Raw genomic sequence first — 23,966 nt, 5'->3', positions numbered from 1 at the left:
CATGGTGTAAGGACAGTGGATACATAGTATACTGGCTTCTGAAGCGGGAATTTGTGTTCGTCCTATTGTCGTTCAACGACGAGCACGGCGCTCACCACTTGATGTGTTGTCGATATGTATAGCAACATGGGTTCACCGATGTTTGGCGCGGCTAGGATTGGGTTGCTCGCTAGAAGTGTTTTTATTTCTTCCACTCCGGCTGTTGCCGCGTTCGTCCACTCGAAGTGATCGGTTTGCCGTAGAAGGCGATAGAGTGGCAGTGCCTTTTCTCCCAATCTGGAGATAAAGCGACTTAGAGCTGCCACGCAACCCGTGAGTTTTTGGACTTGTTTAAGGTCTGTTGGCATAGCCAATTGTGACAGATCTCGGATTTTGGCTGGATTTGCTTCAATTCCTCTATTGGAGACTATGAAACCCAACAGCTTTCCTGCAGGGACGCGAAAAACACACTTTTCTCGATTGAGCTTAATGTCATATGTGCGAAGGTTGTCAAATATGAGACGTAGGTCGTCTAGTGTTTCGACGTGCCTTGTCTTGATCACGACATCGTCCACATAGGCTTCAACTGTCTTTCCGATCTGTTTCTCCAGGCATGTTTGGATCATGCGTTGGTAGGTGGCGCCGACATTATTGAGCCCGAAGGGCATGGTATTGAAGCAGAATGGCCCATATGGGGTGAGGAATGCTGTTGCAGCTTGGTCGAACTCCTTCATTTTTATTTGATGGTATCTGGAATATGTGTCGAGGAAACACAGTGAGTCGTGTCCTGCGGTAGCATCAATGATTTGATCAATGCGGGGGAGGGGGAAGGGATCCTTAGGGCAAGCCTTATTTAGGTCTTTAAAATCGACGCGCAGGCGCCAATATTTATCCTTCTTTGGTACCATCACCAGGTTTGCCAGCCAGTCCGGATGTTTTATTTCTCTAATGAATCCGGCTTCGATTAGCTTGGCTAGCTCCTCTGCCATGGCTTGACGTTTGGGTTCAGAAAAGCGCCGCAGTGTTTGTTTGACCGGTTTGTATCCCTTTAATATGTTGAGGCTGTGTTCAGCCAGCTTGCGTGGGATTCCTGGAATGTCAGAAGGGTGCCTGGCGAATATATCCCAGTTTTCGTGAAGAAAATCCCGTAGCGCGGCATCGACCGTTGGGTCTAGCTGTGCCCCAATAGATGCTATCTTCTTAGGGTCCGTTGGATGGACCTGGAATTTTACTATCTCTTCCGCTGGCTTGAAGGAGGTGGATTTGGGGCGTTTGTCTAAGATCACATCGTCCCTGTCCACCGTGGAGTGTAATGAGGTTAATTCTTCGGCCGCGAGGGCTTCAGATAATGCCTCAAGGGCCAGGGATGCGATTTTGTTTTCGGCCCGGAGTGCTATGTCCGGATCACTAGCGATAGTGATTATGTCGTTGGGCCCGGGAATCTTAAGCTTCATGTACCCGTAATGAGGTACAACTTGGAAGCGTGTAAATCCCTCTCGCCCCAAGAGAGCAGGATATCCGCTGTTGAAAGGGGCCACTTGGAAGGTTATTTCTTCAGACCGATAATTCTCCGGCGTGCCGAATACCACGTCGAGTGTTATTTTTCCCGCACACCGCGCCTCCCAACTGGGAATGATTCCTCGGAAGATCATGCTGCTTTGCTCGATGCAGCTCCTGTCTATTTCCATTTTGTGGAGTGTATCTTCATATATGAGGTTTAGTCCGCTGCCGCCGTCCATGAGAACCTTGGTGAGCTGAAAGCCATCCATGATTGGACTAAGGAACAAGGCGGCTGGTGCTCAGACTGTCCTATATTTTGGTTCGTCACCGGCATTAAAAGTTATAGCCGTGTCATTCCAAGGATTTAATTGCTGCTATTTGACAGACTTCGGCGAGTCCTCGGAGTGCCCTTTTGCGCCTATTGTTTGAGGTGAATGTCTCGAAGACCGTCAGTACTTTGGGGTCGTCGTCTTTTGGGGGGTGTTGTTCTGGGGTATTCTTGGTGAGGATATCCTCGCCGCTCTTGGCCACTTGCCGGAGTATCCAACATGCTCTAAGGCTATGTGTTGGTATGTTATCCGGTGTTGCGTGTATTTTGCATGGCCCATCGAGCCATCCTTCCAGAACGGTTCCGCGCCTCGTAGTGGACTTATATTTCTTTACTACTGGACCATACATGTTACAAGGGTGCGCCCTTTTCGCCTAAATGAGGGGTTGAGTGGGGACCGATGGTTCCCAACGGGCCGCCTGGGTTTTCCAGGAACTTTCCATTGTGTTGTACTTCTGTACGATAGTTGCCAAGTCAGCGAACTGTAGTATGTGACGGCGGTTGATGGCGTTGAGGATTCTTTCGTCCATGCAATTGTTGCGGAACACTGAGATCGCTTCCTCGTCGCGGCAATCTTTAATCTTGTCTTTGACAAGAAGGAGTCTGGCCCAGAAGTGGTGGACCTTTTCCTGAGACTGCTGCTGTATGCTCATGGGAGCGCTTATATTTGGGTGGGTGGGTTGTTTTAAATCTGAACCCTGACCCAATTTTGGATCTGGAGTCCGAAGGACTTCCAAACTTAACAGATCGGGCTCCGGGATATCCACTGATTTCTTAGGCCCATCGTTCATTCTATGTTCGGAGGGCAGGATGCACCTCCTCGCAGGTGGGTGTCCGGCTCTCCAAAGCCGGAGATCCGGACATAGTCCGTCCTTAGTATGGAGGAAGAGTTGTCGTCTCGCTCCTCGACTACCGCTATCTCGTGGGGGATTGGTGGAGATTTGATTTCTCTCTGGTCGGGGCGGCGATGCGATCTAGGAGCTCGTTTAAAGACGAAAGCTCTGCTGGATCCACAGAGGGTTCAGAGTCGATACGAAGGGGATTTTCGATGATCCGGGAGGTCATCATCGGCTTAACAATCAAACGGGCGGTCATGGTAAAGCCGCCCAGCCGGAGGGTTTGGCCTGGGGCCAGTGCTCCTCTGGCGGTGATATTCCTTGAGAAGAAGGCGAGCCATCGATCCTGTCGTCGACGTCACAGCGGAACTCTCAATGAAAGAACCAATGTCGGTGTCAAAACCGGTGGATCTCGGGTAGGGGGTCCCGAACTGTGCGTCTAAGGTCGATGGTAACAGGAAACAGGGGACACGATGTTTACCCAAGTTCGGGCCCTCTCGATGGAGGTAATACCCTACTTCCTGCTTGATTGATATTGATGAATATGAGTATTACAAGAGTTGATCTACCACGAGATCGAGATGGCTAAACCCTAAAAGCCTAGCCTGTATGACTATGGTAATGATTGTCGCCCCTCCGGACTAAGTCCTCCGGTTTATATAGACACCGGGAGGATCTAGGGTTACACAAGGTCGGTTACAAAGAAAGGAATCTACTCATTTGATCGCCAAGCTTGCCTTCCACGTCAAGGAGAGTCCCATCCGGACACGGGTGCAGTCTTCGTTTTTCGTATATTCACAGCCCATCAGTCCGGCCCATGGCTAACAGGCCGGACGCCCGAGGACCCCTTAGTCCAGGATTCCCTCAGTAGTTGCCATGTGTCAAGTGGGTCAAAAGGTTGTTCAACAAGGAGAGAGTTAACCTCGTTCTCGATAGCCCTTGCACGAGCTCGTGTCATGGGTCCATGTGGTGTCTTGGGAGATGAAGGTAGGTCCATGGGGATGGTCGTAGGATGCTCCGCATCATCTCCCCCCTTGGGAAAGATCTGACCTCGGATCAAAAAACTCATCACCATGGTAGGGAGAGAGATCTTTGACGTTGAAGATGTCGCTCACGGAGTACTTGTCGCGTGGGATGTCGATCTTGTAGGCGTTGTTGTTTTAGCATTAAAGCACCTTGAAGGGTCCATCGGCTCGAGGTCGAAGCTTGGACTTGCATTCATTGGGGAAGCAGTCCTTGCGAAGGTGTAGCCACACAAGATCTACAATGTTGAATATCATGGGTTGCTTGTTGATGTTGAGCTTGGTCGCGAGTCGTTGTACTTGGCGCTTGATGGTGTGCCTTGTATCTTCATGCATCTTCTTGAGGTAGCTCACTCACGCACTCGTGTCCATGTTGATGCGCTCTTGTAGTGGTAGAGGTAAAATGTCCAATGGGGACAACAGGTTGAAGCCGTAGACGATCTCGAAGGGGGACTTGCCGGTAGTAGAGTGTCTTGTGCGGTTGTAGGCGTAAACACTCCTCCCACTCCTTGATATTCTTCTTGATCAACACACGTAGTAGAGTGGAGAGTGTCTGGTTCGTGACCTCTGTTTGGCCATCGGTTTGTGGGTGGTATGCCGAAGAGAACAAGAGCTTAATTCCAAGCTTGGTGCATAAGGTCTTCCAAAAGTAGCTCAAGAACTTGACGTCGCGGTCCAAGACAATAGTCTTTGGCACTCCAAATAGGAGCAAGATTTGCAACATGTGAAGCATAGTCTATCTTGTTCCATGGTATAAAATGTGCCATCTTAGAGAATCGGTCCACAACAAAAAACATAGAATCTTTGCCATTTCGAGTTCGAGGAAAACCAAGCACAATGCCCATACTAATATCTTCCCATGGGTGATATGGAATTGGAAGTGGAATATATAGACCATGAGATTGAGCTTTAGACTTAGCTTTGCGACATGTAGAGCATCGGTTGGTGAAGCGTGAGACGTCGTGGAACATCTTGGGCCAAAAGTAGTTCTTGGAGAGTGTTGCAAATGTCTTATCGCGTCCAAAGTGTCCCTTTGGTCCTCCTCCATGAGCCTCTTGCAGAAGTAACAATCAAAGAGAAGACCCAGGGATACAAAGTTTGTTAGCTCTCATAAGATAATCATCTTTGATGTAATAGCGTTCCCAAGATGTATGCGTCAAACATTTAGCATATGGAATAGCAAAAGTAGGATCATGCGCATACAAGTCTTTTATGTTCTCAAAGCCAATGACATTCAATTCAAGTTGGGTAAGAAGCATGCATCTACGGGAAAGCACCTCCGCCACAACATTCTCGTTGCCTTTGATGTACTTGATGACATGAGGAAATGACTCAATAAAATCACTCCACTTAGCATGACGCTTGTTTAACTTAGTTTGACCCTTAAGGTACTTAAGTGTTTCATGATCCGTGTGAAGTATGAAATCATGAGGATAAAGATAATGCTCCCAAACATGCAAGACTCTCACTAAAGCATATAGCTCTTTGTCATAGATGGGATAATTGAGTTGTGCTCCGTAAAGTTTTTCACTAAAGTCAGCTATAGGGCGCTTCTCTTGCATTAACACACCTCCTATGCCATAGCCGCTAGCATCGCAATGTATCTCAACAGGTTTATTGAAGTTGGGTAAAGCAAGCAAAGGACCAGGTGTAAGCGAATTCTTAAGCTCATTGAATGCGGTATCTTGGGATGGTTCCCAAACAAATGGTGCATTTTTCTTACTTAAGGCATGTAAAGGTAAAGCAATGGTGCTAAAATCCTTCACAAAGTGACGATAAAATTCGGCTAAGCCAAGAAAACTACGCACTTGTTGCAAGTTTGTTGGTTGGGTCCAAGTCTTAATAGCTTCAATCTTAGATTCATCTACATGAACACCCTTAGAAGACACAACAAAACCCAACAAAACAAGCTTATCAACACCAAAAAGGCATTTGCCCATATTAGCATAAAGGCGCTCTTTCCTAAGGGTTTGCAACACGGTTCTAGGATGGGTGACATGATCTTTGAGGGATTTGCTAAGGATAAGGATATCGTCAAAGTAGACCACAACAAATACGCCAATGTATGGGCGAAGAACAAAATGCATGACTCGCATGAAAGTACCGGGTGCTTCGGATAAGCCCATTGGCAAGACCAACCATTCATACAAGCCAAACTTAGTTTTAAAAGCGGTTTTCCATTCACCACCTTCTTGGATGCGTATTTTATAGTAGCCACTTTTTAGGTAAATCTTAGGGAAAATTGCAGCTCCGCTAAGCTCATCTAGCATATCATCTAGGCGTGGAATGGGGTAACGATAACACACGGTGATGGTGTTGATAGGACGACAATCGGAACATATGTGATATGTACCATCTTTTTTCGGAACAAGGATTACTAGGGCAGCACAAGGGCTCAAGCTTTCTTGTACATGGATATTGTCGATGAGTTGTTGTACTTGCCGTTGGATGTCCTTGGTTTCCTCGGGGTTGATGCGGTAGGGAGCCTTGTTAGGAAGAGGTGCTCCAGGGATGAGGTCAATGCGGTGTTCGATGCCTCAAAGTGGAGGTAGACCCGGAGGTAGCTCATCGGGGATTATATCTTGGAATTCCTGCAATAGAGAAGATAACACTAAAGGTAGATTGTGAGAGGTGTTAGTTTTTGGTGCCTCGTCCTTGCACAATAGGACATAGTGCATAACACTTGATGGGTTCTCACACACTTATCTCATCTCACTTTTGGTGGCAAATAGTACTAAGTTTTTCTTGTCGCTCATCGCGGAGGCACTCAATTTTGGTTTGTGGCGCTCACTCTCTTTTTGGTGGTTCGCTGTCTCACTATTCTCTCCATGATGGGTGGCTTGCTTGTCGGCGATCACTTGGCTAGGAGACATAGGTCGTAGCACGTAATCCATTCCCTTAATCTTGAAGATATAGTGATTGGTTCGCCCGTTGTGGATTACGCCTCGGTCAAATTGCCATGGTCGTCTAAAAAGGAGGTGGCAAATGGTCACTGGAACAACATCACACTCCAAAGTGTCTTCGTATGCTCCAATTTTGAAGGAAACTTGCACCATGTGTTCCACTTGAATAGTGCCAGAGTCGCTTGGCCATTGGACCTTGTAAGGATGGGGATGCTTCATCTTGACAAATTGGAGCTTGGAGCATAGTTCTTCACTTTCTAAGTTATGGAAACTTCCTCCATCGATGATGACCTTCATGGACCTTCCATTGATGCTGGCCTTGACATGGAAGATATGGCATCTTTGGTCTTCGTCTTGTTGATATTGAAGTGTCAAGACCTTGGAGACAAGGAGAGCGGGGCTCGAATCTTCGTCACAAAAGACTTGATCATCTTCATCATTGTTCACTTGCTGGTGCATAGCCACATTCTCAAGGGCTTCCATTTCTCCTTCACTCATGGATTCGTATGTACCGTCGTCGTTGAAGATCATGGTGCGCTTGTTGGTACACTCGAAGGACTTGTGGCCTCGGCCGCCGCATGTGAAGCACTTGATTGAACTTGTCTTGATGGTGTCATCGGTTGGAGTAGATGATGATGAAGCTCTCAGGTTGAAGTTGCTTGTAGTAGGAGGACGACTTGAGGTTGTCGAAGTTTTCTTGGAACTTGACTTGTCGCCGTTGCTTGTAGGAGGTTTGGTCGTGGTAGAAGGCGTTGGAGTCTTTGAAGCTTGGTTGTTGAAGAAGCCGTATCTCTTGGAAGAGTATTTGGCATACTTGAAGTCATTTTGCACTTGTCCCTCCGCCTTGGTGTCTTGGTGCACTAGCTTGATTAGGTTTGAGTATGGTTGGAAGTCGGCGATCTTCTTGATAGGGTTATTGAGTCCATTCAAGATGCATGCCATAGTTTGCTCATCATCTTCCGTGACATTGGATCGTATCATGGTAATCTCCATTTCCTTGTAGTAGTTATTCAATGCTCTTTGTTCCTTGCTTGAGGAGTTGTAATTTCTTGAAGAGGTCGCGGATGTAGTAGGTTGGCACGAAATGTTCTCTGATGACATCCTTCATTTGCACCCAAGTAGTGATGGGTGGTTCACCTCTTGCCTCATGACGCTCAATGACTTGCTCCCACCATATAAGGACATATTCTTGGAACTGAAGGGATTCCATGGCGATCTTCTTCTCCTCCTCATAGTTGTGCAAACGGAAGATCTTGTCAACCTTCAATGCCCATGAAAGGTACTCTTCGGGATCATTGCTTCCGGTGAACTTGAGTTTGTCGTAGCGTTGCTCTTCATTATGTTGGGGTCAAGGGTGATGACGTCCATGAAGAAGAGGATTTCCATTGTCTTGTTGCTCTTGGTGAACTTGAGGTGCTTGTTGAGCTTGTGGAGGAGCTTGTGGAACTTTTCGGTGCAATCGTGCTTGCTAGTTCCTTTCTTGAACTTCGTCGCGAAGTCCTTATTCTTGCTCACGCGTATGTCGCTTGCGTGCGGCGAGATTGCGACTTGTTTCTAGAAGGGCACGTTGCACCTCAAGTGCTTGAGCTTCTCGCCGTTGTTGTTCTTGACATTGCTCCTCGACATCTTGTTCGTCTTGGTGTTGGCGCGCTCGCCTTCCTCTTATTGGCGTAGGCATTGCCGTTCTTGCGCTTGCGCAAAGGTAGCTTGATTTTGGCGATGCCGGTGTTCTTGCTCTTCAAGTTGCTCTTTTGTATGATTGCTGTGTAGGGGGTTGCGGTTTGCTTGATGGTCTTGGCGTGTGGCTCGGCGAAGATTGTTCAATGTCGGTGTACTAGAGTTGTCGGAGGAGTGTCCACTTGAGTGGCTCTGTCTTGAGTATGATGACGAGGTAGAAGGGCGGTTCACCAAAAAGGCACGTATCTCATCCATTCTTGCATCATTCTCTTGTTTTTGTTCGTCAAGCTTGTTGTCGAAGTAGTCTCTTGTACGTTGCTCGGAGAGACGCAAGTCGGTGGCGAGGATGTAGATGCGGTCGCTCAATGCTTGTTGTTCTCGATGCAAAGCTCGTTGTGTGCCAAAGAGGTGGTTCCTGGAGACGTAGTTGTTCGGGTCCTCGTCTTGCTCGATGAAGAGTGGGTTGGTAGAAGAACTTGCCCTATCCATCATTCCAAGAAAAAATATGATTGGGGTAAAGAGAAGAACTTATACCAAATGTACCTTGACCGATGTTGAAGACCGATCAATGATCACTCAAATGTGTAACAAGGAAATACCACAATTGGTACCAATTCTTTTCGGTTCTCACACCTACACAAATAAAGCTTATAGTGGAGCTCGGTTAGGATGGTGGCACAAAATTTGATGCAATTGTTAGTGAGACTCAATAATGTTGAAAATGATTCACAAATTTGCAAATGCAACAAGTAGACCAATAGCAATGAGGTGTACAGAGAAACACACACATGGTAGATAAATGGGGTCGTGCAACCAAGGAATGAGCCAAAATGTGGAATCCATGAAAATGCTCTTCTTACACAACTCTAGAGAGACGCTAGCGTGATTACACAATAGGCGGATACGAAACTTGTGCACAACCTACTAAGCAAAAATGCAACGACTTATATCCCAAGTATGCTATATGTATGGTGTTCCGAAGATATGATCCAAGATGATCGAGTATGACAATCTTAATGTAGTGTGATGTTATGGTTCTTTGTTAAAAGCTCTTTGCTTTTCTTTCTCTTTTGCTTAAAAGCTTGTTTGGCTCTTTCACTTTTGAGCTCTTTCTCATGCAAAACTTCATGAACCAAGATAGCAATTGTGTATATGCTATGACAATCTTGTGACACAAGAGGTGATACCAAGATATGTACCAAGATGATATGGTATGTATTCAATAGGAGCTATGATCACTAATGTGCACAAGTATCATTGTCGGTAATACTCAAATGGCTAGTCTCGATAGGCAAGGTACACAAAATGGTCTATGGGTTTATCAATGCAATGGCAAGAATGATGATACCAAGATGATGTGGAAGTTACCGTTCTTGCTTATGGTGAGGGTGTCAAAATTGTAGAATGGTTGTTGTCGATGAAGAGTCCATGGCGAAGATGAGCAGTGGTGATTTAGATGTTGAAACGTTCCTAGCTAGACAAAACACCCTAGGAAACGACGAACCACAACTCAAATTCTCAAAACCAAAGTCAAATGGTGGTAGCGGGATGCGGTGGTGGTTTCGTAGTTGGCAATGCAGAAGTGGCGGTGGTGGTTGATGAAGAAGCAACCATCCCTAAGTAGCCGAAACACCTTAGGATACTCAAATCACTACTCAAACAACCGCAAATGCTATGGGAATCAAAATGGGTTAAGTTGCAGAAGTCGGTGGTGGTAATGCGGATGATAGGGTTGAGGATCTCGGCAAAGATGCCAAAGTTCCAAAAAATTTGGAGTGAAATGATATTTTAACCTATCTATATTGATGGGGGACATCAATAGTTATCCAACGAGCAAAAAAACGTCAAAATCCGAGTCCGGATGAATTAGTTATGGTCAAAACTGTCAATCAGCTGAGGCTGAAATTGGGAGGGGCGGTTGTACCACTTGCGAGGGTGGTTGTACCGCTCCTTGAGCATCCTGGGGTTCTAGTTTTGTGTTGGCAGAAGTATCAGGACGTGGGGGAGCAGTTGTACTGCCTCAGGGGCCGGTTGTACCGATTTTGTCGGGAAAATTTCTCAGATCTGGGTACGGGATGGACTTGGCGCGGACCAAACTCGAAAATTTGGTGCCAAATCGAAGCGGAAAAGAAGATTTGGGATGGAACTCGTGGTGGGGAGGTGGGGAATAGCTAGATCTACCTCCAACACACAAAATCCATGGATCAAATCCAACAAAACATCATCACACCAACAAACCACAAAAAAATTGGGGCTATTTTGGTGGGGATTTTCGAATTTAGGACAAAAAACAAGCAAAAGAAGGCTACAAAAATGGAGGGGAAGACTCCAAATTCGTGATCAACGTATCTCATGATACCAAGATGGTGTAGGGCAGAACCCTAGATGCCTGATCTTTCATGATTGGAGCTGATCCCGTGAAGAACACGAAAAACACAAGGGGAAAGCATGAGAGAAATCACTCAAACCAATAAGATTCGATTACACATGTGCTAGACCCTCGAAACACAAAGAGATACATGATCCACGATCAACAAGGGACAATTCAAGTAGCAAGTTTCTTGTCCGTGACGAGGTCTTGAGGGGTCTTCCCGTGAGGGGTCTTGAATCAACTTGGGGGATCTTCTCCGTAGAGGTCATCAACTCCGATGGAGAAGGGATCAAGTGGAGAGCAAAGCTCTATCTGAAATGAGCTACTACTTTGCTAACCCTAATACGGAGCTAGGGGATGAGTATTTATAGTCCAAGGGGTAAGTTGGGGATACATGGGCGAAATCCCTTTCACTGCGCACAGGCAGGGCCTTAGTACCGGACATGGGGCGGTTGTACCGCATGGAGCTCTTGTACTGGTTCTTGGAGGTGTTTCCCGAGGTGCTTAGCAGTTGTACCGGTGTTTTGAGAGGTTGTACCGGCCTTGCACCGCTCGATCACTGAAGCTGGACCGGTAGTTCGGTGGTAGTCAAGCTATTGTACCGCCCGGGCGGTAGTTTGGCGGTAGTTGGGCAGTTGTACCGGGATCTCTGGACTGGGCAGATTCTCTTCATGCTCTTGATGTCCATCTTGCACCATAACTTCTCCTTGGTTGCTTACTTGGTACCTAAGTACACAAAGCATCTCCGTTTGAGGTAGTAGCCATGTCTCAAGTGGGTCAAACAGGAGTTCAACCAGGAGAGAGTTAACCTCGTTCTCGATCGCCCTTGCACGAGCTCGTGTCATCGGTCCACTTGGTGTCTTAGGAGATGAAGGTAGGTCCATGGGGATGGTCGTAGGATGATCCGCATCATGAAGGGTGAACATTGGAGCAAGATCAAGCAATGGGATGAAGGTGCACGCGAAGGAAACAAGCACAGACTTTTCGGTGGAGATTTCCGCACTTTGAAGCCACCATGATGACATACAAGAAGATTGGTGAAATATACAAGATGGCCTTTCATGAATTTCGTCTATATCTTATTATCGGTGTTGCGCCACCTTATTTTTGGGTTAGGCCCATGTAGTTTTGAAATATTACTTCATAGGCTATTTTAGGGTCCGTGTTATAGGAGAAAGGACTCAGGAGGTGGTTTAGTCCCACTTGCCAAGGGTGGACAAAATCTCCTCTATTTTCCCCTATAAATACAACCCTTAAGGCATCGTTTAGACTTGGGTTTTAATTAGTTAAAATTTAGCCACTGCTGCAACTTTGTGCACTTTGTTTGTGTCCATTGACCAGGCCATGACTGCTTTTAGAACCCCACTTTTATCAACAGTTCATATATATTCGCAATATTCAGATTACTTTATCATATTCTTGCTTGCTCTTCGATTGCTTGCAGGAATAGACCTTCGTGATCCGGTTGATCATGATCCGGCATGGTCAATAACCTCTCGGAGTTCGTTTAGCGATTGCTAAGGCGCAACGTCATGCACGTTTGTAGTCGGATCCTCAAAGTCGTCTCCACCAAATCAATAGTAATCATCTCATCAAAAGACCCCCCATGCCTCTATCACATAAAGTAGCACAAGTGATGTCATGGTGCCCATGTCAAGTCTAGAAGCGGTTAAACTTTTTTAGCATAACTCATTTTTGTTCGTTATTGTACATGGTAGTATAATTTGTTTCTGCGCACTATAGTAAACAAGGCAGGCTAAAGTTCGAGAAGTTGTTAGCTATGAAGTATGAACTAATAGTAAGAGTTCTGTTTGTACATAGGTTATGTTCCTGGCAAGTCGCGGCACCTCAGGTTTGTTTCTTTTTGGGACATGCTGCAACACATGGAGATTAGAGAAGTCCATTGAGGCGGGAGAGGTACCATGAGGAGGGCATGTTGATGTGTTTTGCTGTGGTACATCCTAGATTGTAAATTTTATGGTTTTAAGTGCCTAATTTCATATGTAATAGTTTGCTAGACAATTGCGTATTGCAATCAAGTTTCTCATCGTAACATCTTGGAAATTTTGTTTAGACGAAACAAAAATCCTTCATGTGTTGTCTTTAATTAAATGATATAAACAATGCACATGCTTTTGTGAGATTATCAATAGCATAAATAAAAAATGCATTCAAATTTTATTATCATTTGTAGTGCAGCACACAATGAAGAGTTTAATGTTTTTGTACCACCTTCATTTTGTCCATCGGATATGATAAGTCTTTCTATGTAGATGGTGGAATTATATTTTTTAATCAAAATACATTGCAATTGAAGTGGATTTTAATTATTTTTTAGTCTATTTTTCTATCCATTAAAATTTGACATGCAACTAGTATAAATTTTAAAAATCCCGTATCAACACACGAGCATTCTACTAGTTGAGGAAGTGGTTATGCCTCACGTGGGTCATACAGGATGTCAATAAGGAGAGATGTCACCTCGGTCTCGAGGGATCTTGCACGTGCTCGTGTCATTGGTCCACTTGGCACTTGGGGAGACGGAGGTTGGTCCATGGGGATGACCATAGGATGCTCCACATCATATCCCCTGCCCCCCCTTGGGAAAGATTCGACCTCAGATCGAAAACCTCATCACCATGGAAGGGAGATAGACCCTTCACATTAAAGATGTCACTCACATTGTACTGGTCGCGTGGAATGTCGATCTTGTAAGCATTGTTGTTGTAGCGTGCTAGCACCTTGAAGGGTCCATCGGCTATAGGTAGTAGCTTGGATTTGCACTCGTTGGGCAATTGTTCCTTGCGAAAGTGTAAACACACAAGATCTCCAATGTTGAATATCATGGGTTGCTTGTTGATGTTGATCTTGGTTGCGAGTCATGGTACTTGGTGCTTGATTGATTGCCTTGTATCTTCATGCACCTTCTTGAGATAGCTTGCTCGTGCACTCGTTATGCGGAGCATCCTACGATCATCCCCTTGTACATTACGACTACTCCCCAAGCCCCAAGTGCCCACATGTTGAGACCTCGAGCATACGCCATTGGACCTAAGGTGAACTTGCTCCTTTCCGAATCTTCCCTTTCGGCATGTAAGACATGGATGCTACCTCAAATGCGTACCTTGTGCATACTTAGGTACACCCGAGGAGACCGGGAGAGCCCAAGGACCAAGGCCAAGTGCGAGCGAAAGTGAAGGAAGAAGAGCCAGCTGCTACAGCGGCCGGACATCCAGCCCGTGTCCCCGGAAATCCGGCCCTCCATCACCGAATGCATCTGGAAGCGACCCAGTCCAGCCCAGACATCCGGCCCGTCGCGAAGCCCCGGACATCCGGCCTGACGCCCGGACATCCGACCAACCCTGCGCACAGTATAACGAGCCACCGGTCCATGTACCCCTTCACTTCGTCCCCAACTTTCACTACGATTATAAATAGACTTCTCCCACCTCCTAGTTAGGGTTAGCGTTGTGTTAGCTCATATGTGAGATAGAGCTTCGCTCATCCATCCGGATCTACTCCTTTGCGAGGGACCGTTACCTCTTCGGAGAAGATCCACCTTGGATTCAAGACCCCTTCACGGGATGACCCCTCAAGAACTCCTCACGGAGATGAACTAGTTACCACTTGTATCGTCCTTTGTTGGATTCATATTGTGTATCTCTTTGTGTTTCGAGGATCTAGCATATGTGTGACCGAATCTTGTTGGTTTCAGTGTTGCTCTCGTGTTTTCCCTCATGATCTTCGTGTTCCTCGTTGGGATTCACTTCTTTCGTGAAAGATCGGCCATCTAGGGTTCCACCCTACATCATCTTTGTATCATGAGCCACGTTGATCACGATTTCGGAGCCTCCCCTCTTTGTTTTCTAGCCTAATTTTGTTGGTTTCGTCCTAAATTCGAAAATTCCCCAAAAAATAGTCCCCAATTTTTTTTGTGATTTGTTGGTTTTGATGATGTTTTGTTGATTTTGATCCATGGATTCGTTGTGTCTTGAGTAGATCTATATTTCCCCCAATTTTCCCCACCTTTCATCCACAAAATTTGTCAAATTTTGCCCCTGAAATCATCAATTTCCGTCCCCAAAATCGAGTTCCTCGAGTTCATCCTCGGATTTGGAGCCCAGACATCCGACTCATGGCCCCGGACATCTGGTCCCCCAGACATCCGGCCCATAGGCCTGGACATCCGGCTCGTGGAGCGAAAAATCTGACTCGGTTCGGACATCAGGTCCCGGATTTCCGCCCCCGACCCCCGGATGTCCGGCCCCTGGCATTTCAGCCTTCGGTGTTTCGCCGTTTTGACCATAACTAATTCATCCGGAGTCCGTTTTTGACGTTCTTTAGCTCGTTTTGAAGCTATTGACATCCACCATCCCATAAAAATACTACCATCACCATTTGACTCCATCAAAGTTTTGGCACTTTGGCATCTTTGCCTAGGGCTTCCACCATATCATCCGCATAACCACCACCGACTTCCGCAACCTAACCCATTTTGTCCCCCATCACATTTGAGGTTGTTTGAGTTGTGGTTTGAGTCTCCTAAGTTGTTTCGACTACTTAGGGATGGTTGCTTCTTCATCAAACACCACCATAACTTCCGCATAGGCTTGACCACCATACACTTCAGCCACTGCAACTTAACCCAATTTTGTTTGTGTTGTGAGTTGTGTCTCCTAAGGTGTTTCGGCTACTTAGGTACCGTGCCGCGAACTCCGACACCGTCATTGCATTTCTCATAGTAGTCCACCACCTTACCCTCCACTTCCGCATAGTGTCTCAAAACCCATCATTGCATTTCTGCAATCCCATTGAGCTTCTGCAACCACCACCGCATTCCTGCTACCACCATTTGACATTTGAGATTTTGAGTTCACGGTTTTTCCGTTTTCTAAGGTGTTTCGGCTAATTAGGAATGGGTCGACATTGACAACACTGTCTCTCATCATCTCCACGGACGGTAACCTCAACGACATCATTGTATATTCTTGACATTGCATTGATAACCCCTAGCACATTTTGCGTCACTTGCCTATCGAGACTAGCCTTTGAGTATTGCTGGCAACGTTACTTGTGCACATTAGTGATCTACACCATCCATTGCATACATACCATATCATATTGGTATCATATCATCCCTTGTGTCACAAGATTGTTCCCATATATACAAAATTGCTATCATGGTTTGTGCATTTCGCATTGTAGCCATATAAAAAAAGAATAAGCTTTTAAGCAAAGAAAAAGAGAGCAAAGAAGCTTGTAAGCAATAGCCATAGCATCATACCACATTTCATATAAGATTGTCATATCCGATCATCTTGGATCATCTTGAGAGGAACACCGGGAACCATACATACATAGCATACTTGGGATAGAAGTCGTTGCATTTTTGTCTCTTATAGGTTGTGCACAAGTGTCATATCCGCCTATTGAGCAATCGTGCTAGCGTCTCTCTAGAGTTGTGCAACAAGATCATTTTCCGTGGATTCCACATTTTGAGCTCATTCCTTGGTTGCACGACCCCATTTATCTATCTGTGTGTGTGTGTGTGTTTTCTTGTGCCACATATTGCTATTGATCTACTTGTTTCACTTGTGGATTTGTGAATCCCTTTCAACATTATTGACTCTTGCTAACATTTTGCATCAAAATTTTGTGCCCTATCCTCACCGAGCTCCACCATAAGCTTTACTTGTGTAGGTGTGAGAAATTGACGAGATCGGTACCAATTGTGCTATTTCCTTGTTACATCATTGAGTGATCATTGATCCATTTTCAACATCAGTCAAGGTACATTTGGTATAGTTCTCTGCTTTCTCCCACTCATATTTGCTCGAGTCCTGTGATGGATAGGCAAGGCATTTCATCTCCGGTCTTCCACAACAACGATGGCGCGAATAACTACATCACCAAATCGTCCATCTTCGGACTACAACACAAAATGCAAGGTGCACAATCTACCTTGCGAGAGCACCTCGACAACCTCGCCATCGACATACGACACTCTAAAGCAAGGAAAAGGGACTACATCGACACCAAGTTGGACGAGCTAAAGGATCAACTACGAGAGATGGTGGCCGACTACAAGTCTTCTTCCCCATCATCATCCTCAAGGTGACGGCGAGCAAGTCAATCATCTTCGGAGCACCCATGCGACGCAAGCGCAATTCGTCCACGTCCATATCTCCACGGTGACCATCATCATATTTGTGATCCACGTCGTCATGAAGGGAAAGTAACCTCCAAGCATCATGTGCACGACAACGATGAACGACATCTACTACGAGCTCAAGTACGACAATGACACCATCAACATGAAGATGCTCGAACGCGCAAACCTACAAGTCCCAACAAGCTCTACACCGAGCTACGACCAAACTTCATGAGCACAACAGAAGACAGTGAGACAAGCACCACCAAGAGGACGCTACAGCTACTATCACCACCACTTCGGCATCTTCGCCAAGTGCTATCAAGGAATCTTCGCCTTTGGACATACGGCATCTTTGCCTACATCCCATGAGTTTGCCTACATTGACATCTTCGACAACAAGGCGACCACCTACAAGCGAGGGCGACACTTCCATCTTCGGAAGCCCCTCAAGGAAGATGGCCGAGCACGGGAATTTCCCTTCGGTCATGGAGACGAGCTATGAGGTGCCACATCATATGGGCCTCCAACAACAAGACGACGACAACAAGGTCGAGCAAGGGCCATACCCTTTGACCACAGTGACGAAGATGAACCTCTTCAACAACATGAAGACGGCGCCCATATTGGACTCATACTCCGAGTCAAGCTACGTGAGCACATATGAGACCTTCTCTTTGATCTCGGAGGAGAGTGATGTTTTGCCACATCCTACAACATTCATCTTTGGTGGCGTTATGGATGAGGAGGTTGAGCATGGGACTATCCCTTCAACCAAGGGGGCGATAGGAGTTGAACATGGAGATATTTGCACCAACATCTCTCCGACACCCACATATGACGAGATGCCCCAAATGCCATGTGAGGAGAGCCACTACCCCATGAGTGAGATGAGTCAATCCACCATATGTGACATTGAGTGAATTTCCTATGAGAGGATGAGTGTGACCACCACTAGCCCCACACTTGAGAGCATGCCACACATCCTATGTGAGGTTGAGATCCATTTGAGTGACTCCACGAACCATACAAGTGAGAGCATCCAAGAGGGAGTGAGTGATCCACAACACTTAGTGAGTGAGGTAATTGATACGGCATGTGAGGCCACTATGATTTCTAATGACTTACCCTCTACTCCAAGTATGTTTTCTTCTTTGGTGCTAGATCTCCAACAAAACGAAGCGCCAATCCTCGATGAGTCCAGACCTCCAATGGAGATGATGATGTCCATGGTGGAAGATGATGCACCCCCCACATGGTTCCATCAAGATGAAGATGACAATGAGTGGATCTTCGACACCTCACCTACAACACATGAGCGGTGTTCCAAAGGTAACCTAGGTGATGGTACTTCTCTTGTCCCACTAGTGGACTATCTTGCAAATGATTGCTTGCATGATGATGATCACCTTACGGATTCACCACATACTATGTTTTCTACATGCTTAGATATGCCACCCATTTATGATGAATATGATAATGAGCATGTTGAGTTGCCTAGTTGTGATGCTATGCTCCATAGGATATCTTGCGAAAATTCCATTGGTCACGTCATGATTGACAGTCCATTAAACTTGTCATATGCTATGAGTGAGATCTCCCATATTGCATCATTTCAATCTCAACATAGTTACTATGCATGTCCAATTAAAATAAACCCCATTTGCACTTATGGCATACATGACGAGATGATGGTCATTGGCTTTTGTTATTCATGCGATGATATGGCTATGCTTCCTTTACATGATTTGCGCAATTCATCTACTATGCCATGCCATGATCACATTGTTCCGAATATGCATTGTTTTGGATGTTTTCAATATTCTCCATGTGATGTTTCCACTAATGATCACAAGGGGACCCCCATAGTTTCCTCATACATATTAGGAGATTTTGATGCATCCCATACTATGCATGATTCCCATAATTGCATGCAACATATGCATTCCATGAATAACAATGCTCTACATATTTCTCGTGATGCATTACACAATTTGAGTCTCCATTATGCTATACATAAAAACAAACCTCTCATGATGGATAACATGTTTCTATATCACACATCTCATTTATTTGAGCATTGGATATTTGGTGCTAACCAACATGATGCGGAGCATCCTATGGTCATCCCCATGGACCTACCATCGTCTCACCAAGTGCCAACAAGACCTATGACACGAGCTAGAGCTAGAGCTCTCGAGACCGAGGTGACTTCCTTCCTTAGTTATATCACATATGATCCACTCGAGACATGGCTACTACCTAAGTCCGGAATGTTGTGCATGATTAGGTACCAAGAGGACCCTCCCGAAGATGCACATGAAGACGGTCAAGTCCCCAAGTTCACGGATGAAGAGAACCAATGGAAGGAGTCAAGAGCAGCTTCTAGGACCCGGACATCCGGCCATGACCCCGGATATTTGGACCCTAGAGCATCTACAATGACAACCTTCATGTAACTATAGGCCCTGGACATCCGGCCTCAGCCCGGACATCCGGCCAAGCCCGGAAATCTAGACCAAGACCGGAAATCCGGCGGCCTCCATCCCGAATGCATCAAGGCCGCCCCCGATAGCCCTGACATCCGGCCCGACGCCCGGACATCCGGCCTTCCCTGTCTGCACACAGTGTAGAGCCGAGGCCCATGTACCCCTTAGACCCCATATACTATATATACTCATCCTCCTCCCTCTTTCTAGGGTTAGTGTTGTGATAGCTCATTTGTGAGATAGAGCCTCGCTCATCCATTCGGATCTACTCCACCGCGAGGGACCGACACCTCTTCGGAGAAGATCCACTTGGATTCAAGACCCCTAACAGGAAGATCTCAAGAACTACTCACGGAGAAGAACCGGTTACCCTATGTATTGCCCCTTATTGGATTTGGGCCGCGTGATCTCTATGTGTACTCGGATCTAGCATATGTGTGACCATATCTTGTTGGTTTGAGTGTTTTCTCTTGTGTTTCCCTTCGTGTTTTCCCCTTTGTGTTCTTCGTGTTCATCGTGGGATCTGGTCCTTTCATGAAACATCATCTTGGTATCATGAGCCACGTTGAACACGATTTCGGAGCCTCCCCTCTTTGTTTTCTAGCCTTGTTTTGTTGATTTTGTCCCAAATTCGAAAATTGCCCACAAAAATAACCCCCCTTTTTTGTGATTTGTTGGTGTGATAAAGTTTTGTTGGATTTGATCCGCGGATTTCATGTGTTGCAGGTAGATCTAACTTTCCCCCATCTTTTCCACAATTTCCATCCACAAAATCTCCCGAATGTTTGTCGTTAATTTCCCCCTTCGACGCGGAGTTCCTCGAGTTCATCCATGGATCCAGAGCCTGGACATCCGGCGTGACCCCCAGACATCTAGCCACCCCGGACATCCGGCCCTCAAACCCGGACATCTGGCCCCTGACAACATCACTCCCATCCACCACCCCGTCTCCCGCCTAACTTTCGCCAAATTTTGCTCCGGTGCCCATTTTCACTTCCGCATACCACCACCACTTCCGCATAGCACCACCTTTTCCCGCAAAGACCACCATCGCTTAACCGCTACCAATTCCGACAATTTGGTCATGTTTTGCGTTGAGAATTTGAGTTCCGGTTCCATGTCCTATTGTGTTTCGGCTATTTAGGTACGGTTCAACATCAACATCACCGCAGCTCATCTTCACCACAGATGCATCATCAACAACGATCACTCCACCATTTTGACACTGTCATCTGTTCTCTCTTACAAACAACCAACCTCAACAGTAACCTCATCTTTGTATCATGATATCCCATCATTATACATTCTTGCCATTACATAGATAACCACCATAGCTCAATTTTGCGTATCATCCCCATCGAGACTAGCCTTTGAGTATTGCTGGCAACGTCACTTGTGCACATTAGTGGTCATACTTCACATTGCATACTTACCATATCATCTTGGTATATATATCTTGGTATCATCTTTTGTGTCACAAAAGTTGTCATCGCATACACAATTGCTATCTTGGTTCGTGAAGTTTTGCATGATAAAGAGCTCAAAAGATAAAGAGCCGAACAAGCTTTTAATCAAAAGGGAAAGATAAGCAAATAGCTTTTAAGCAAGAACCATAGCATCATACTACATTAAGATTGTCATACTAGATCATCTTGGATCATATCATCGGAATACCATACATAGAGAATACTTGGGATAGAAGTCGTTGCATTTTTTCTTAGTAGGTTATGCACAAGTCTTCGTATCTGCCTATTGTGCAATCGTGCTAGCGTCTCTCTAATGTTGTGCAACAAGAGCATTTTCCATGGATTCCACATTTTGGCTCATCCCTTTGTTGCACGACCCCACTTATCTCTTTGCGTGTGTGTTTCTGTGTACCTCATTTTGCTATTGGTCTACTTGTTGCATTTGCAAATTTGTGAATCTTTTCCAACATTATTGAAGCTCACTAACAATTGCATCAAATTTTGTGCCACCATCCTAACCGAGCTTGACTATAAGCTTTTACTTGTTTAGGTGTGAGAAACCGACAAGAATTGGTACCAACTGCGCTATTTCCTTGTTCCACATTTGAGTTATCATTGACCCATCTTCAACATCGGTCAAGGTACATTTGGTATAATTTCTTCCTTTCTCCCACTCACATATTTGCTTCGAATGATGGATAGGCCAAGTACTTCTACCAACCCACTTTTCATCGAGCAAGACGATGACATGTCCTCCTACGTCACCAAGAGCCACCTATTTGGTGCACAATGAGCTTTGCATCAAGAGCAACAAGCAATGAACGAGTGCACCAAAAACCTCGCCACCGACTTGTGACTCTCCGAGCAAAGTACAAGAGACTACTTCGACCACAAGCTCGATGACCACAAACAAGGGAATGATGCAAGAATGGACGAGATTCGTGCTTTGTTGCTCAACTGCTCTTCTTCCACTTCATCCTACTCAAGATGGAGCCACTCGAGTCGACACTCCGATGACACAATCTCTAGCTCAAGTACACCGACATTGAACACTCTTTGACATGCCGCGTGCCAAGACCATCAAGAAAACCGCAATCCTCTATAGGACAACGACTCTCAAGAGCAATGATACCGTCAAAACCAAGCTACTTTTGCGCAAGCAAGAGAACGGAAATGCCAACGCCAACAAGAAGAGGAAGAGCGAGCGCGACTACGACAAGATGCACAAGTTGCCGAGGCACAACGTCAAGAACACCAATTGCGAGAAGCTCAAGCACTTGAGGCGCAACATGCCCTTCGAGATTCAAGTCGAGCCGTAGCCACACGCAACCGGAAAAATTGTGAGCATCAAGAAGCACTTTGCGAAGAAGTTCAAGAGAGGATTTATCAATCAAGAGTGCATCATCAAGTTCCTCAAGCTCATCCACAAGCTCGACAAGCACCTCAAGTTCACCAAGAGCAAGAAGACAATGAAGATCCTCCAAGACAAGAGCAAGTTGAGGGAGACAATCCTCCTCCTCAAGGATGTCACCACCCTCGACCCCAACACAATGAAGAGCAATGCTACGGCAAGCTAAAGTTTACCATGCCCAAGTTCAATGGAAGCAATGATCCTGAAGAGTACCTTTCATGGGCATTGAAGGTTGACAAAATCTTCCATTTGCATAACTATGAGTAAGAGAAGAAGATCGTGATGGCATCCCTTGAGTTCCAAGATTACGTCCTCATTTGGTGGGAACAAGTCACCGAGCGTCGAGTGGAAAGAGGTGAAACACCCATCACTACTTAGGCGCAAATGAATGATGTCATGAGAGTACACTCCATGCCAACCTACTACAACCGTGACCTCTTCAAGAAACTCCAACTCCTCAAGCAAGGAACCAAGAGCATTGAAGAATACTACAAGGAAATGGAGATTGCCATTATACGAGCCAATGTCATGGACGATGATGAGCAAACTATGGCACATTTCTTGAATGGACTCAATCATCCTATCAAGAAGATCGTCGACTTCCAACCATACTAAACCCTCATCGAGCTAGTGCATCAAGGTACCAAGGAGGAACGTGAAGTGCAAGATGACTTCAAGTATGCCAGGTTCTCATCCAAGTCATATGGCTTCTCCAACACCCAAGCTTCAATGACTCCAACACCTTCTACCTCAACCAAGCCATCTACAAGAAACGGCGACAAGTCAAGTTACAAGAAAACTTCAACAACTTCAAGTCGTCCTCCTACAACAAGAAACTTCAAGCCAAGAGCTTCATCATCATCTACCCCAACCGATGAGACCATCAAGACAAGTTCCTTCAAATGCTTCACATGCGGAGGCCGAGGCCACAAGTCCTTTGAGTGTACCAACAAGCGCACCATGATCTTCAATGATGATGGTACATATGACTCCATGAGTGAAGGAGAAATGGAAGCACTTGAGCAAGTGGCCATGCACCGGCAAGTGAACGTAGATGAAGAGGATCACGTCTTCTGTGACGGAGATTAAAGCCCTTCTATCGTTGTCTCCAGGGTATTGACTCTTCAACATCAACAAGAAGAGGACCAAAGATGCTATATCTTTCATACCATGGCAGGCATCAATGAACAGTCCGTCAAGGTCATCATCGATCGAGGGAGTTGTCATAACTTGGCAAGCGAAGAACTATGATCCAAGCTCCAATTGGCCAAGATGAAGCACCCACATTCCTACAAAGTTCAATGGCTAAGCGACTCCGGCACCATCCAAGTGGAGCATAGAGTACAAGTTTCCTTCAAGATCGGAGCTTATGAAGACACTTTGGAGCGTGATGTCATTCCAATGTCCGTTTGCCACCTTCTTCTTGGGTGACCATGGCAATTTGATCAAGGTGTCATCCACAACAGCCGAACGAATCACTGTATCTGCAAGATGAAAGGAAATGAGTACATACTTTGACCTATAGCACGTCGGTCCTTAACAAACGGTTTTAACCCCTTTCCGCGATGGCATTCAGAACCGTCGCCAAGTGAGTGTGGGCGATAGGGAGGGGGTCCTTCCCACATGACCCAGAAACCATTGGGGATATGCCATCCTGGCACACACGCTTGGCAAAATGAGGTCGCGTGGGACCGACGAGCACTAAAATACAGAAATACGTACAGTAGTGCTCAAAAAATACAATTATACAGGCGAAATCATTTCCGGTCGTAAGTACATCCCACACAGCCAGTCACCACTAAATGTTTCCGTTCATATACACATCTCACACAG

At 45.9% G+C, this 23,966-nt stretch overlaps 1 pseudogene; it reads right to left on the bottom strand.

The window, feature by feature from the left end:
* Nucleotides 1–6,519: 6,519 nt before the first annotated feature.
* Nucleotides 6,520–23,966, bottom strand: part of LOC147975349 (uncharacterized) — a 107,936-nt pseudogene continuing 90,489 nt past the window's right edge.

The sequence above is a fragment of the Triticum urartu genome, chromosome 4A (genome assembly GCF_056163025.1).
Source record: "Triticum urartu cultivar PI428250 chromosome 4A, HENAU_Tu73, whole genome shotgun sequence".
NCBI classification, from domain to species: Eukaryota; Viridiplantae; Streptophyta; class Magnoliopsida; order Poales; family Poaceae; genus Triticum; species Triticum urartu.
This window is presented reverse-complemented; position numbering and strand designations above follow the sequence as displayed.